Genomic DNA, 16,222 nt, shown 5'->3' on the forward strand with positions numbered 1-16,222 from the left:
CAACCAAAGGTAGACAGCCACACACAAAGCTCTTCCTTCTCGTTCTGGAGGAAAGACACACAGAAGGGGAAGATCCCAGAACCTCCCAGAGATATAACGTGGGCACGAAGCTGCATATTTAAGGGACCTCATAGTGCCAGGCGTCTCCGCCACCTGCTGTTAACACCTGGGGTGGGAAAGGCAAAGGCCCCTTGCTAGTGGAGTCTCAGAGCAGCTCAGCCTCAGCCTTTTAAATATTGCTCTGTTGAAAGAGAAGCAAAGTGTCCTCAAAATGCTGGAGAGAAGTCACACTGTCAGGCCCGGCGATCCTCACATCCTGAGCTGATATTAATGAACGGGGCCTGAGACCTCGGGACACTGGAACAATCCCAGAGAGGCCTCGCTTTCAGCAACAGATCTGCTCCTAAAACGTTCAGCCTGAACAGTCTCAGAATTCCCTGGAACACCCGAGTCGGGGCTGCTATTCTGGGCATTTCCCATTGCTCTGAGGATCATCTTCCCCGTTCTGTGCCCGCACAGATGTGCTTTCGGGCTTTACCAAGCCAAGCCCAGCAGCGCTCTCTGCCCGGAATCCTCAATTCCCGGGGAAGGGTCTGCCCCTCTGGGAGGTCTGGAGACAGCTGGCAGACTTGCCTTACCACCACTGCACAGTTGGCCCCAAGAGATCTCCAGGCGAATCTCGAAAACGTGATGCTGTGGGGAGGGAAGACCACATAGGGTATGAGTCCATTTCCTTGAAACGCCCGAAACAGGTGCATCCAGACACAGAAGGTCAGCAGTCGGTGCTGGCCAGCGGCCGGAGGGAGGGTGTGGAGAGGAAATGGGGGGCTGTTAAGTGGGGTGATGAAAATGCTCTGGAACTAGATTGAGGTGGTGTTTGCACAACACTGGGAACGTGCTACACACCACTGACCTGTATACTCTGAAATGGTGAGTTTTATGCTATGTGAGCTTCACCTCAATCACAAAGGGGGAAAATAAAGGCATTGCGAGAAATCTCCAGTCTGTGTCACAAGCCAAGGCCGGCAATTTGAGCCTCCAAACTCTACTAGACTTAGTTCAGCCCATCCTGGGGCCCCATTTACCTAAGCCCAAAATCTCTGGGGTCTTTCTGACATGCCCAGTGCCCCCAAGACAAGAATGACTGAAGATCCTGGGTTGCCCGGGATGGAGGGGGTTCCCAGGGCACCATGAACCCCTACTCCTACCCCACCTCCCACGTCACCACCCACTACACTGCACGTCTGTGATGCGTCCACAGCCCGGCTTAGATGTCCCCGGACACGTCCCAGGCATGCTCTTTCCACTGCCCTTGGTGTCCTTCCTTCCCGATGGGCTGCAAATTCCTCTCACCTGTCCTATCCCCGCTTGTGCATCACCTCCCCCAAGAAGCGATCTCAGGGGAGAATTAATCCCCGCTTGAACCTCTCTACACAGTGCAGAGATCAAGGGCACAGGGTCTGTAGCCAGACTGCCTCTGGTCAGATGGCATGCCTCATGGCATGACTTTGGTGCCTCGGTTATCCCACCCATAAAATGGAGAGACACTGGTAGTGTCTTAGGGCTCTTGGGAGGATTCAATGAGTCCCCTTGTGAAAAGCACCCAGAGCAATGAGGGGCACAGAAGCAGTGAGTATGTGTTAGCTGTGACCAAGACGTGTTTCTCCACCGAACTTGTCACAGAGCACTTTTCTTTACTTGTCTGGCTTCAGGATCAGTCTGTGGGCCCGATTGAAATTTATTAAAATCCACATCCCTAGCACCTACAACTAGGCTCAAAATACCATGGGTACTTTACAGAGTGACCCACCAGGATGGAGGGGCTTCCCTAGATATGGGATTTGGGGGCTCACCCCAGACAACCCAGGACACGCTGGTCACCGTGACACTTCCAACAACAAATGTGGGTAGAACACCAGACCCATCTTGGATGGCATCAAGATCTGGAAGCAGACATAAACGGGAGGGTCTTCCCCTAACACCTCAATTTAGAAGCTGAGAACGTTTCTGCAGGAAGATGTTTATACAATGACAAGCCTCAGGAACATACGGTCTCCTGGTTCAGCTCAAGGTAATAGGAGTATTTGGCCTAAGTGTCACCAAACATGCTCCAGAACTAGAATCACTTAATTGGGTCTGAAATCCTTCATTTCCTCCAGGATTTCTGAGAAGAGTGGTATTTCTCAACAGGGCACCCCGGGATGTCACGGCAGGAGATCGAGTCAAGATATGGGTGGGTAAGGGAAATGTTTAGGTGTGCAAACATGAACAAGACAGAATGAGAAAGAAAAAAAAAAAACCCACAATCTCTGAACCTCAAGATGGGCTCTCTCTACTCCTCGATGCAAGTTTCTGACGCTGTTGGTATCCCCACTCTGCGGAAGGGGCTCCTGGTTCTGGCTGGGGTTACCCAAGAGAGTGAGGGGTTCATCCTGCGACAGGATCGTCCATTCAAAATGCGGACTCATGAGCAGGCTCCTCACTGCCGTCACCCCAAACTCAGAAACACCTGCCCCTCCACGTTCGTTACCTGGTCCTTGGTGTGGCTCTCGAGCCCCTTGACCCACATGGATGGTGTGTCATCCATTCTCCAGAAATGGCAGTCTGTCCTTTTCTCATGGTGTCAAGAAAACTCAGAGGCTCTAACTATCCTGTACCCCAAGATGCCAGAAACATCAGCAACTCCTGCTGCCAGGTGTGGACAGAAAAGGGGGGGACACAGTTCGCACCTGCGCTGGCATCTCCATCCTCAGTGCCTCTTTATAACTGGCAGGGGTGGAAGGGGTACTCTTGGCAGATGAGGGACTCAAGGCGTCAGTCATTTTTTCTGCCCACTCCCATCCCTTTTTTTTTTTAGATTTTATTTATTTGAGAGAGAGCGAGAGAGAGAGCAAGAGAGCACACAAACAGGGGGAGGGGTAGAAGGAGAGGGAGAAGCATACTCCCCGCGGAGCAGGGAGCCCGATGCGGGGCTCGATCCCAGGACCCTGGGATCATGACCCGAGCCGAAGGCAGACGCTTAACCGGCTGAGCCCCCTGGGCACCCCTCCCATTCTGATGAGATGACCAACAGGCAGCCCCCAAAGCAAAGAAGCACAGAGAGATGATGCCTGATGCTGAGAGGTCTCGTTGGGCAATGGTAGAAGACACGACTGGCTTCACTGCAGAATCCAAACAGGAGCTGAGCTGATGGGGAATCAGAGGCCACGGCCACCACCGAGCTCGGGGATGGTACCAGGTGGGCCTGGTGGGTTTCCAGAAACCCCTGCATGCACGCCCCGGTCATTTACAAGAGTGGGTAGGCACCACCCATGTCTCAGGGGTCACTAGGAATGGCTCAGATTACGGCCTGGCCTGCTGAAGACCCACTGATGATCACGAGACAAGAGAAGACACGGAAGGATGGGAGCAGGCAGGGCACGGAAAGGGAAATGGAAGAGCTCAAAAGAAAGTCAAGGTGATGGAATGTATTTTAAGATGATGGAATCTAGAGGCAGGTCGAATTGTTTAAGAACAGAAAGTCTGGAACTAATAAGCTCCCTTGGTTCAAAGGCCCAACTCTGCCACTTCTAGGCTGTGTGAACTTGGGAGAGTTGCTCGACTTCTATGTGCCTTGGTGTCCTCATCTGGAAAATGGGCTAATAGTAGCCATACCTCAGAGGGGGGCAAGTGGATATGCTCAGAACCCTGGGCACGTGCTAATGACCTGCAGGGAAGCAGACAAGGACCAGGGAGGGGATCACTTGCCCACAGTGGCCCAGAGGTTTCACTGCCAAGATCCAAGCACAGACCCCACTGCACCCCGTGCTCCGGTTCTGGGGCCATGACCCACCCAAAATAGCGCCCCCTAGAGTAGTCCACATCCTAATCCCCAGAACGTGTGAGTGCGTGAGCGTGGTGCCTTAAACAGCTCTGCTTCAGTTAAGAGATAAGGGGACCGTCCCGAGTTCCTGGTGGGCCCAATGTCACCACAGGCTCCTCATAAGAGGGAGGCAGGAGGGCCTCAGAAAAGAGGAGGTGCTCCCCTACCGGCTTTGAAACCGGAGCAAGAAGATGCAAGCCAAGAAACACAGGTGCCCCTGGAAGCCAGGAAAGGCCGAGAGATGGTTTTTCCCCCAGAGCCTCCAGAAGGAACGTGACACCTTGATTTTAACCCAGGGACACCCATTTTGGACTTCTGACCTCCAGACCCAGGAGATAACGGACTTGTGTGACTTGAGCCGCTGAGCTTGTGGTCATTGGTTGTCCTCCCTCCCACGTGGGGCCCCCACGCCTCTGCCCCCTGCAGACCCGACTCCCTCAACCTCCCATCCGAAATACCCAGGCCCGTCTGCCTGCCCTCAATCCAGAAGGAGCCCTTCTCTGGCTCAAACTTCATTTAACCGTGTTGAGTGTGGCCAGCTGGGCATGCCCTGCCATCTCCCCGGGGACTCTGGCCCAATACTGTCCCCCACCTGCCAATCCCACCTCTCAGCTGGCTCCCTCCTAAGAGCTCTATGACGGCTCAAATCCTTCCTTATCAAAATGTAAAAAGAAATACCCCTCTTCCCTCAGCATGGGTGCTCAGCCCCTCTGGCTCCCTGCTTTTCTTCCCCATCCCCAGGTTCACTACCCCCACCCCCACTGGCCTCATTCCTCCCTCAGCCATGACCCCACTAAGCCCACTTTCTATTTCTTGTTCTCCTCTCCCCAGGCTGGAGGGTCTTCCTCTCATTTGGCCCAGCCCTGCACCTCTGTATTCTTCAGGGGGTGCTCCTTCCCCACCAGCCCTCCCTCAAAAAGGCTCCCAGGGACTCAGGGGTCTGCACCCACTCCTCAACCACACACTCAAGCTGACCCTGGGTCATCACAAGCAAAAAGACGCTCATCTCGCTCGAGGAAAGGCAGGTAAAATGGCACAGAGACAGAGTCAAGCTTAGTATCAGTGAGAAGTCACATGGACACCATGCACCTGCTGATATGATGGGGTGAAAAGTGCACTTCGGCTCTGTGGTCTTCCTCCCCCAAACCCTCGACCTCAGGCTCATCATGAGAATAACATCAGACAAACCCAGACTCTCTACAGAGGACCGGGAGAGTACTCCTCAAAACTGCCAAGGTCACAGAAAATAAGGAAAGTCTGAGAAACTGTCACAAACCAGAAGAGAATGGGACAAAACTAAATACAATGTAGCATCCTGGATTAGATCCTGGAACAGAGTCCAGTAGAATAAAAGTTCTTCCTCTGAGTTCAAATAGTCTGGAATTGGTTAAGAGTCCGGGACACCAATGTCAGTTTCATAGTCGTGACAAACACACCCTGATGACCCTAGACGTTTACAGTGGGGGAAACTGGATGGGAAAACTTCTGTGCTAACTTTGCAACTTTTCTGTAAATATGCAATGAAAGCATCTTCCAAAATGTAACGTGCATGGGTCCATTGACCCAGCAGTTCCTCTTCTAGGTATTTATAGTCACGCTATCCCATGCATGGGTGAAGTGACAAATGATGAGCACACAAGGGTATCGCCTATCTATCTATCGGCAGGGGACGGGGCAGATCCGTGATGGCCCATCCAGGCCAAGGGAATAGTACACAACCATCAAAACAGAACAAACAAGAGTTTTATGTGTGGAAATGCATTTCTTTTTTTTTTTTAAATTCCTAGAGATTCTTTTTTTTTTTAATTTTTATTATTTATTTGAGAGAGAGAGAATGAGAGACAGAGCATGAGAGGGAGGAGGGTCAGAGGGAGGAGCAGACTCCCCGCTGAGCAGGGAGCCCGATGCGGGACTCGATCCCGGGACTCCAGGATCATGACCTGAGCTGAAGGCAGTGGCTTAACCAACTGAGCCACCCAGGCGCCCCGGAAATGCATTTCTTAGATGCACTGAAAAAATGCATGAAAAAAGCCCCAACAGTGTTCATAGCAGGCCATCATTTGGGTATAAGAAAGAAGGATATATATATCACCTTATAGAATATGCATAAAATGTCTCCAAAAGGATATATAAGAAACTAGTAACAGCGGCTGTCTATGAGCAGGGGAGGGGGCAGACTGGGAGATGCAGTGGGAAGGACACTCTTCACTTACACTCTGCTGATCTTTTGTATACTGAGCCATTAGCAATAAAAAATTAAATTAAGAAGAAATTCAATAAAATAGATTTATTAAATACAGCTTATTAAATTTATATGACTCAGTATTTATTAATCATAACATATTTACAATTAAATGACATAAATTAAAAATGAACCTGTATCTGCCCTCCCCAGCCCAGCCTCCCATGTACTCCCACCTGTGGGTGAAATGACATCATCACAGCCCTTTGTCCCTTGAACCATCTCACGTTGCTGCTCAGCACCTGGCCCTTAGCCCCTCCCTGAGTGTTTGCAGAGTGATTAAAGCTTCTGATTACTTCTGTTTAGTGAGATGTGTAAACGATTATTCTCACTACATCATCCCCAAATTTGTACCAACAGTGTCCTATTTACCAAAATAAAGTTCTTCTCTTTGAATTTTGTGCTATGACCCATTTTTCATGCAGGGGCTTCTGAAGGCTGGTGGTTTATATGGGACTGGGGAGACATGGACTCTCCCTCACCGGCCTTAAGGAATCCCTCTGGGGAGGCAAAGTCAATCAACATGGGGGAGGTATGGGAACAGACCAAAAGGGGAAACTGAGTCTAGATTCTAAGGCAAGTGGAGGGTCTAGAGGGGACACAGGCAAGGGCAGGTCAGGGGTGGGGGGAACAGCATGGCTGGACGCACAGAAACAGGCACACCTGTGTCCTATGGGGAGGCGAATGGCAGCTGGCCAGGAGGGTGGGGTGGGATCACAGGAGCCTTCCCACCACCAAGGGCCTCCCTGGCCCAGGCGAGGTGCATGCCAGGCTGAACCTTTCAGGGAGGGACCCCACACAAGGGTTCTGCTTAATTAACTAGCAGCCCAAGAGCAACTTGAAAACCCCCCTTAAAATATTCAACTCCTGCCAAGACAGAGAGTTAGATTCTAAAAATAAGCCTCAAAACGTAGAACACCAGGAGAAACCAACCGAGGCAGAAGCCTCACAGCAACGCCCATCAGTGTAAACACACATCAGAGGCCCAATGGCCCATAGCCAAGGGGGTCCCTCTCCCCGCATCATGTCTGAACTCCAGCCTCGTAACTTCTGCTACTGCTTTATTCTGACTGGAAGCTTCCTGCAGCATCCCTCCCCAAAAAGTATCTGAACTATTTTCTAATATCAATCCCATATTTCTCCCTGCTTCCTTAAAGTCTACAAAAAATAAGAAGATGGCGCCTGGGTCGGCATCTGGTGGTTCTGTGCTATCCCAGACTGCGGAAGGTCCAGACTGGGGCTGCTGGTTAACTAAACACCCCTGCCTTTACTGTGCCAAAGCCTCTCAGCATGCAAAACCAGCACCCACTGTGTAAGAACTCTATGCAAAGAGCTCCTGGTTTCCTTGGGTGCCTTCTATGAGTAAGGGAAACACGTTTGGGCGTCTGCCTTGATGATAAATACCTGTGTTACTTGGAAGTCTTCTATTTGCTTATTTCCTCAATTCTGGCTATATTCCAGTTGACTGCAGGGATTATAACTGTCATGTCTTTGAAAATTATGGGAAACATCCGCCTCGCCTTTAGCAAGATTTCAGGTGAGAACGGGGTGGTAAACGTTACCTACTGAGTTCTCTTAAAGCCTGCCCCCATGCCCCTGGCCGAGCCTACACAATCCAGCCCTCTACAACATACACCTTCCTTGTGCATCCTAATTGCATCCTGTCTGCAAGTTAGATTCTGTCTCCCTAACTGGACCACATTACACCTCCCCAGGGCAAGGGCTGGGTTCTACACTTCTCCCGGGTCCCCACGGGGCTTTGGGAGAGCTATGCCCACACTACATCCTTGTAGAACTGAGATTTTACAAACATACACAGCACATATACCCCATATACGATGACAATATCTATCGTGCAAGCATTTTATAAGTCGTATTTTTTAAATACAGAAGACAAATCTTCCTTACAGAATTCCAAATGGTGTGTGTCGATACCCCTCCCTCCAGGGGGTGGAGCTTAGTCTCTCCACCCCTTTGCTGGGGTGGGCTGGATTGAGTATCTTGCTATTAAGGGACAGTCTACAAAAAGACAAAGACAGGAACTCAACAATGGGCAAACCTGGCAACCACCACCTCAACCTAATGAAGAAGGTTCAGATTATTAGCAATGTCTTGTGGATATCAGGTACCCCCTGGTGTCATGAGAAAGGCATTTCACCTCCATGCCAATTCTTCCCCTGCCCATAAGAAAAACAGCAGACAAACCCAATCTGAGGGAAATTCTACAAAATCTCTGACCGGTACGCCTCAAGAAGTCATGGAAACAAGACTGAGACATTGTGAGACCAGAGGATGCTGGGAAAAGGTGTTAAAATGCCATGTGGTACCCAGGATGGAAACTTGGTACAGACAAAGGGAGTCAGGGGCGCCTGGGTGGCTCAGTTGGTTGAGTGACTGACTGCCTTCGGCTCAGGTCATGATCCCAGGATCCTGGGATTGAGCCCCGCATCGGGCTCCCTGCTTGGCAGGAGGCCTGCTTCTCCCTCTCCCACTCCCCCTGCTTGTGTTACCTCTCTCACTGTCTCTCTCTCTCTCTCTGTCAATTAAATAAATAAATAAAATCTTAAAAAAAAAAAAAAAAGAAAAAGGAAGTCAGGGGGAAAACGGGTGAGCTCCAAAATAGAATCTGGAGTTTTGTTAATGGCGAGGCACCAATGTCAGTTCCTTGGTTTGAGGGTACTGTGGGGATGACGCGCAACAGTGTTAACAACAGAAACTCCCTGTGCTGGCTACAACTTTCCTGCAAACTTAAAACTAAACTATAAGGTGAACGAGGGCAGGCAGGTCTCACCCAAAGACATTCAAGTTCAATTTTAAAACACAAAAAAATTTTTAAAGGTGTTGTTGTTGTTGTTTTTTAAGAAAGCATTTTTTTTAAGGGTATTTTGGTTAAATGCAAAAGATGAAGTGAAGCCAGTTTCTGTGACCAGGGTTTCTAATTATTTCTAATTGGAGAGATTAAAGAGAAAAAAAGAAAGAAAAAGATATCCCCAAATGTAAGCAATGTACAGGCCTTGAGGTTTAAGGAATCTCCAAAACCCCTCCCAGCTGGATGCACAAGGATGCCTGGCCTAGGATCTGTACCCCTCCCTTAAAACATGGATTTCAAAACTCTCACAATGGTTTTAAACACATGTGGGTGATAAACTCTTCTAAAAATACATCAGATCAACACAGAAAAGGGCAAGGCCTTCAGGGAGAAGATAAAGCAGCTTTTTCACCACCAACTTAATCCTCCTTCTTAAAATCAGTTCTTTCAAGGAGAGAAAAGGAAGATTATTCACTTCTACTCCCTGCCCCCACCCTCCAGCCCCAGAGAAGCAACCCAGAGACCAGCTCCCAATATTGGAATATTCACATCACTGAAATGACCCTAGGGGAAAAGGGATTCCTTCAGCAAAAAAAGAAAAAGGGGGGGGGGGGCTGCAAAGGGCATTCCTGCAAATTGTCCCTGACGCCTAAGAAAACAGCCCTGTTTGTACACAAGGTGGAGAACCAGCTGGGAAGGCCAAAAAGATCTGGTCTTTTGCGATCTCTGGAGAAAAATGCTCTTTCAGTAATGTGAACATAAGTGAAACCTGATTATAAAAACTCTAAGGAACTATCTAGCTTGTACATGTATTAAATCAAATATTGTTCAAAATTCTTAAACTAAGGGCCACTAGCTAGCAAACTTGAAAATACAAAGATACTGCAATGCTGTTTTTGTTATAATGGAATTTAACTTGCCCACGGTTCCAGAAAATGTCCCAGGCGAATGGTGCTTTCTAAACTCTAAATTAGTAAGGAGGAAGAATTTAGACAAAAGTGGAAAATGGGATCTCCAGCCCTCTTCGGGAAAGGAAGTGAGAAAATACTACGACAGCTCTTGGGCTAGCTGCCCTCAAACAAATTCAAATTTGGTATACCTCAGTAAAAACACCGAAGCTCATAGGAAATATTTCAGAGAAATTATTTTCAAATACCATCTTCTGAATTCTGTCTGTTTCCACAGGGTGACATGTCCCACAAATCAAAGATAAAGTTACCACAGTCTGAGAGCCAGGTTCAAAGATGGCATAAGTACAAATTACAGTGATTTGCGGGACAGAAAATCCTTCCACTGGGGAGGTGGGCTGCTCCCCCCGAATCAGAGAGGGAGACTTCCCTCTGGATTCCTGGTGAAACCACATCCGCAAGTTTCCACAGGAATGATGGGTTTTGATGAAGCGGCACAATGAGAACATTAACAGGACTGCATCGGGATACAAAATTGTATGTACCCAGATTGTAGCTTCGGATAAACAGGCACCATGATAAAAGATCAAGCCGCGGAACCAACAAGGAAAGCTGATGCTAGCTGTTTGGTTCACAGGCTGAGATTATGCCCGACCTTCTTTACCTTCCATGCTTTCTGCAATAGTGTTATTTTTTATATAACTTTCAAAAAACATCAATGCATCACCTACAAATAACCTCCCCAGACTCAAGGTTAAGGCAAGGCAATGCTGAGCTCTTAAATTTACTCCAGGAACACTGTCAATTCTAAAGGTCCATGAGCTAAGTAGCTGAAATTCTCCATTTTCTCTCAAGTTAACACCTATAAAGAAGAAAGTAATAAAGGAGGGAGTGCCTCGGACTTTTAGGATCCCAGTGAATGAACTTCCGACCTACTACAGGTGAGCAGAGAACCACTACACAAACACCCTCAATATTTCCTTTCTTCTGTTTTTTTGTTTTTTTTTTTTAAGATTTTATTTTTAAGTAATCTCTCCACCCAACATGGGACTCGAACTCACAACCTTGGGATCCTGAGTTGCACGCTATACTGACTGAGCCAGCCAGGCAGTCCTCTGTCCGTGTCTTAAATCCTATGAAATTACACACGGTCCTACTGAAATAATCTGCACCCAAGGGACAACTACATTAGCCAAGGAAGCGTTCACAGCAGCCCAGAACAGCAACAGAGGCTCAAACAGTAAGAAGAAATTGCGGGGACCTACGAAAGCACCACTTTGAGCATAAATAACAATTTTAATGTTAAGAAAACACCAATTGAGTTCAGAACAGACCAGTGCAGGCCAACTGGGCACCAAAGACACCATAAACACGTCTGTACTAGAGAAAGGCAGAGTTAAGGAGGTCTGTTTGCCTGATGAGATGGACCACCTCTCCCACTGGGCTGTTTTCATTGCAGTAAAAGCAAAAAGAAATACAGAACAACACGTAATGCCAAGGTTCTAGGACTTCCTCTTATGAGTCTCCTGTCTTCCACCATCACTGTAGCTCTGGGTTGATTCATCTTTGGTGGAAGAATTTTAAGTCCCAGGTGGGCACTGGTCCATTCTTAGAGTGGTATTAATACACACCTCCAATCAGTGTGGGTGGTTAACAGCAGGAGTATATACTGCTGATCTCCTTGAAAATTAACTTAGCCTGGAAATGCCTTCTGGCTCCTTCCCTCCCCGCGGCTTCCCTTTTATGGTCCAACCCTTGTCTTGTCTGTGCCTCCTCTGAAGCTTTGCAGAGACCCTTCTGCTCCTTTGGAATGCTGCTCACCATGTCTACATGCCCCTTCTGCCACATAAACTCAGGCCTCGGCTTTGCTACTAAACCCACTGTGGCTATCCTGGCTCCTCGCTCACACCTCCCTCCTCTCCACTCCCCTCAAGCTCTTTCCACGAATTAGAGAACACTGACTTTTTTGCCTGCATGTGTTTCCACTTTCGACCCACAGCATAAACCCCTCAGGGCCTGGAGCCATTTCTCCTGTGTCCTTTAAAGGGCAAGGGTAGCACTTTGTTTCCCCACAGCCAGCCCATAAAAGGGACTGAAGGAGCAAAGGGAGGTATACTCACCAAACTATCTAGTATTTTAGAGACCTCAGAAATTGATCCTCTGTCTCAGATCGATCACCCAGTCACTTCATCCGCAAAAACATTACAAAGATATTTTCCAAATGTGAATAAGAGCATCTATTATCAATGCCTTAAAGTAAGAGGAAAACAGTAAAGAGGGAAGATGGGCCTCCCGCCTAGAAGAGCTACAATTAATGTTTCTTAGAGAGGCTGGTGCACATTCAGATCCCAGACAAAGGCTGGCTTAGAGGTAAGCCAAGTGCAGCAGGAGATGTTATTCCATGCCAGGTAGAACAAGTCATCTGCTCTCTGGATTCTGATCCAACTGTGACAAAACCAAACACGGTGGTGGAGTCCCAGACACCAGCTCATGCCTCTCTTTACAATGGCATCCAGGTTAGTCCCATTTTAAAAGAACCACCCTGAAAAGGCTGGGGGTGGGGTCAGGAAGGTAAGTGAGGCAGTCAAGCATACACTAATGCAAACCACGTCCTTCCTTACAAGGGCCCCAGGGGAACCTCAGGGCCAACCTGCCTTCCAGGCAGCCCCTGAACCAGCACCAGCCCACCAGGTCAAAGGGAGGGATTTATCCCTCTTGGGAAGACTGGTGGGAGAGTCTAACCTGATGGGTTAAGAAGGGAAGGCCTGTGGCTTCCAGAAACTGGGTTTCCCAAACACCAAAGGTCAGTCCAACAGGTAATGACATCAGCCCCATGAATCAGAAGCATAAAGGTGACGAGAAAACTAGTGAAGGTCCAACTGGCCTGATCCCTGGAATGTACCGCCCCTTCCAGAATATGCCCATTTCCCCAACCCCTGACCTTGACCAGGAGGTGCAGACACAACACCCACCCCACTGCCCAGATGCATACTGACCTGGAGAACAGAGGGGAGGAGGCCACCTGCCAGGCTTGGCGGGGGAGGGGGGATGTCCACCTCTGCCACAGGTTCCCCAGCCGGTGCCACCCGCATCCAGGCGGCACCGGCAGTGGGCGGGTCTGGACCGACCCCTGCACTCACCCGGTGCCCACCTTAACCCGCGGAGAGGGGATCTAGCCAGGGCCAAGGCTCCCTTCGCGCTCTGTCCGGATTTTCACCTCTCGGGGGCTCCCTAGCCTTCCCCCCCCGCCGCCCCGCGGTGTCCACAAAGGCACCCGCTGAGGGTGGCGGGGCGAAAAGCGAAGATAACAGCGCGGCCCTTAGAAGCCGAATTTCTGGGGCCGGCGTCCGGAAATTCTTTCGGACTACCCCAGAACGGGCGACGGGCCCACTCGCGGGAGCAGGGCCGGAACCCAGCCCGTGCCCCGGCTCCGGCGGGCCCCGCGCGGCACATCTCGGCGGGACCCCTACGCCCTCCAGCCCGCCTCGACTCCCGGGGCCCGCCGGGGTCCCCGCCGCCGCGACCGGCGCGAGCACTGGCCCCGGGCTCGGGAGCAGCCGAAGCCGGGAGACCCGCGGCACCGCGCCGCCGAGACCCCCACCAGCGCCCGCGCCCGCGCTGCACTCACCGCCGTCCGCGCCACCAGTAGAGCCGGGAGGTCTGAGCGCGCGGCGCTGGGGAGCCGCGGGGCCGGGCCGGGGGCGGGGGCCGAGGGGCGGGGCGAGGCCGGGGGCGGGGCGAGGCCGGGGGCGGGGGCCGGGGGCGGGGGCGGCTCCGGCTTCCGGCTCTCGCTTCGCCGCGGTCTGCCTCGACTCGAGTGCTGGCCCACCCGGCCCAGGACCCTGCCCGAGGTTGTCCACCCTCCGCGTCCTGTCCGTCCGTCCCCTCCGTCCGTCGGAACACCGCCAGAGTACACCCCGACCCCGTTCACTCCCGGGAGCCCCTAGCTTCAGCCCAGGCCCCTCGCTCTGACCTCGGAGGCCCCCAGTCGCCCCATCCTCAGTCTCCCCTTGGGGATTCTGCCCCTGCACGTCGGTCCCATCCCCTCCTGATTTCCGCCCCCTGCTCTCCCCACTCCCGTAGGTACCCCAACCCTGGCATTCCTTCCCCACCCTCAGACAACGCAGACCATCAACCTCCAGTCCCAGATCCAAGGTTCCCTGCCCTTCGTAGGGCGGCCCTTCTCTCCCCAGTACTCAAGTCTGTACGTTCAGATGCGTCCAGACAGCCCGAAATATTCCGTGTGCCTTTGGGCAAGTCACCCACTCTCTCTGGGCCTCAGCTTCCTGTCTGTAAAATGGGCATGACTGTACCTGTCTCAAAAATTCTACGAAGAATTCACCGAGATAATGCAGGCAAAGGGCTTAGCACAGATTGAGTGTTTATCTTACTACTTCCTATGCCCCCAGGGTGGTCCACAGCCCCTAGGTACTTTGTCATTCCATCAGTAAAAGCTCTGGAAATCAGTATCTCCTGTTTCAACATCCACTCAGTCCTCTGCCCCTAAATGGGTACCGCCTGCCTATCTGATAAGAGCCTTGTCTGCCTGCTCAAGTAATAGCAGCTGCCCTGATCCAGCATGGGCCCTCTGAGAAGTCATCACAAGGCATTAAGGAGCTGGTGTGGTTTTCAAAGTACAGAGTCCTGGAGATGCCAGGAACCCTAATGTGGCCATCTAGAGAAATGCCACTTGGGTGGAAAGCCTATGAGCCACTTGAGGGATTCACAGACCTGGATCCTACTGGATCCTAGAACTCCTCCAGTGATAGAACCCCCTGCCTTTTGCACAGAGACCCCAGAGACACTGAGACTCAGAGAGAGGGACTTGCCCAAAGTCCCACAGCAAACTGTCCCCTCCGTCCTTGTCCAAAGCTCTTACCACCTTTCACCCTGTGCACCCAGCCATTATCAGCCATGGACTCAACTGGAGGAGGGGGTTTCAAAGTCCCCATGAGAAAAAGCCGATGTTATTAGGGAGGCCAATCTTTTATTTTAGAATGATAGAGGAAGCTGGATTATGCCCAACCTCTGCCATTCTCCATTCTCAAGGTGGGCAAAAAGACCTGTTGTCCTGACATGAACCCAGAGCATCACAGACTGCCACTAGGAAGACACAAGGCCTAGAGAAACTCAGAGCAAAATGTTTAGGAAACGTGTGAATGCCTTCCTCCCTGCCTCCTTCCCTCTCCTTCCCTCCTGCCTGCCCACCTGCCTTCCCCTTCCCCTTTCTTTCCTTTTCCTTTCTGTAGGGGGAGAAGTAATTGCACACCTGAATTTACTGCTGTCTTTTACTTGTGCTACCACGTTTTTATTTGTTTTTCTCCCCGCAACTGCTGAGCACACCCAGAGCCAGCTTTGTTTTTTTCCTATATCCTGAACACTTAACTGAACACTTAACTGCGCCTGTGAGTTGGCGATTATTTATGTGACTGTTTTTTTAATCCCTGAGAAACCACAGAGATTGAATTTCCAACCCAAGGCCTCAGAGAAGGGAAGGAAAGCAAACCTGGCACGTGATCATCTAATTAGATATTAAAAAAGCATTTGACAAAATCTAACACCTTTTCATGAGAAAAACACTCAACAAAGTCAGAATAGAAGGAAACTTTCCACAAGCTGATAAAGAACATCTACTGCTCACATCCCCCATGGTCAAAGACTGGATGTTCCCCCCGCCCCCCCCCCAAGGTCAGGAACAAGTAAGAACGTCTGCTTTTGCCACTTCTATCCAGGACAAAGGTTCTAGCCAGGACAATTCCACAAGATATAAAAAGCATCCAGATTGGAAAGGAAGAAGTAAAACTGTCTCTGCTCCCCAACAACATAATCTTATATAGAGAAAATCTTAAGGAACCCACACACAAAAAAACTATCAGTGCTAATAAACAAGTTCAGCAAGGTGGCAGGATTCTAGATCAACATACAAAAATCAGTTGCATTTCTCTACACTAGCAAGGAATGGCACAAAAATAAGATTCAGAAAATAATTTAAGGAAGTTTGACTTGTACATTGAAGACTACAAAATATTGCTTAAGAAATTAAAGACCTAAATAAATGGAAAGATATTCACGTAGTATATCAGTCAGAGTTCTATCAGAGAAATGGCACTGGAAGGAGATGATAGATAGATGATAGATAGATAGATAGATAGATAGATAGATAGATAGATAGATAGATAGAATGGATAGATAGATGATAGATGATAGAATGGATAGATAGAATGGATAGATAGATGATAGATAATAGGTAGATAGATAGAATGGATAGATAGATAATAGATAGATAGATAGATAGATAGATAGATAGATAGATAGATGATAGGATGGATAGTTAGACAGGATAGGATGGATTGAGAGAAAGAGTGCTAGGAAGAGAGAGAGAGATGAAGCCCTCAGGGAGA

At 49.8% G+C, this 16,222-nt stretch overlaps 1 protein-coding gene across 1 annotated transcript in view; it reads right to left on the reverse strand.

Annotated features, from left to right (window-relative positions):
- Positions 1–13,533, reverse strand: part of LITAF (lipopolysaccharide induced TNF factor) — a 28,597-nt gene extending 15,064 nt beyond the window's left edge. The window contains exon 1 of the mRNA XM_045874981.3: positions 13,450–13,533. The gene's annotated coding sequence lies outside the window, so the exon portion shown is untranslated. The remainder of the gene's footprint in view (positions 1–13,449) is intronic.
- Between the last annotated feature and the right edge of the window lie 2,689 nt (positions 13,534–16,222).

The sequence above is a fragment of the Mirounga angustirostris genome, unplaced genomic scaffold, assembly GCF_029215605.1.
Source record: "Mirounga angustirostris isolate CCGP_5_RB_7025 unplaced genomic scaffold, mMirAng1.0.hap1 SCAF_5, whole genome shotgun sequence".
Classification (NCBI taxonomy): Eukaryota; Metazoa; Chordata; class Mammalia; order Carnivora; family Phocidae; genus Mirounga; species Mirounga angustirostris.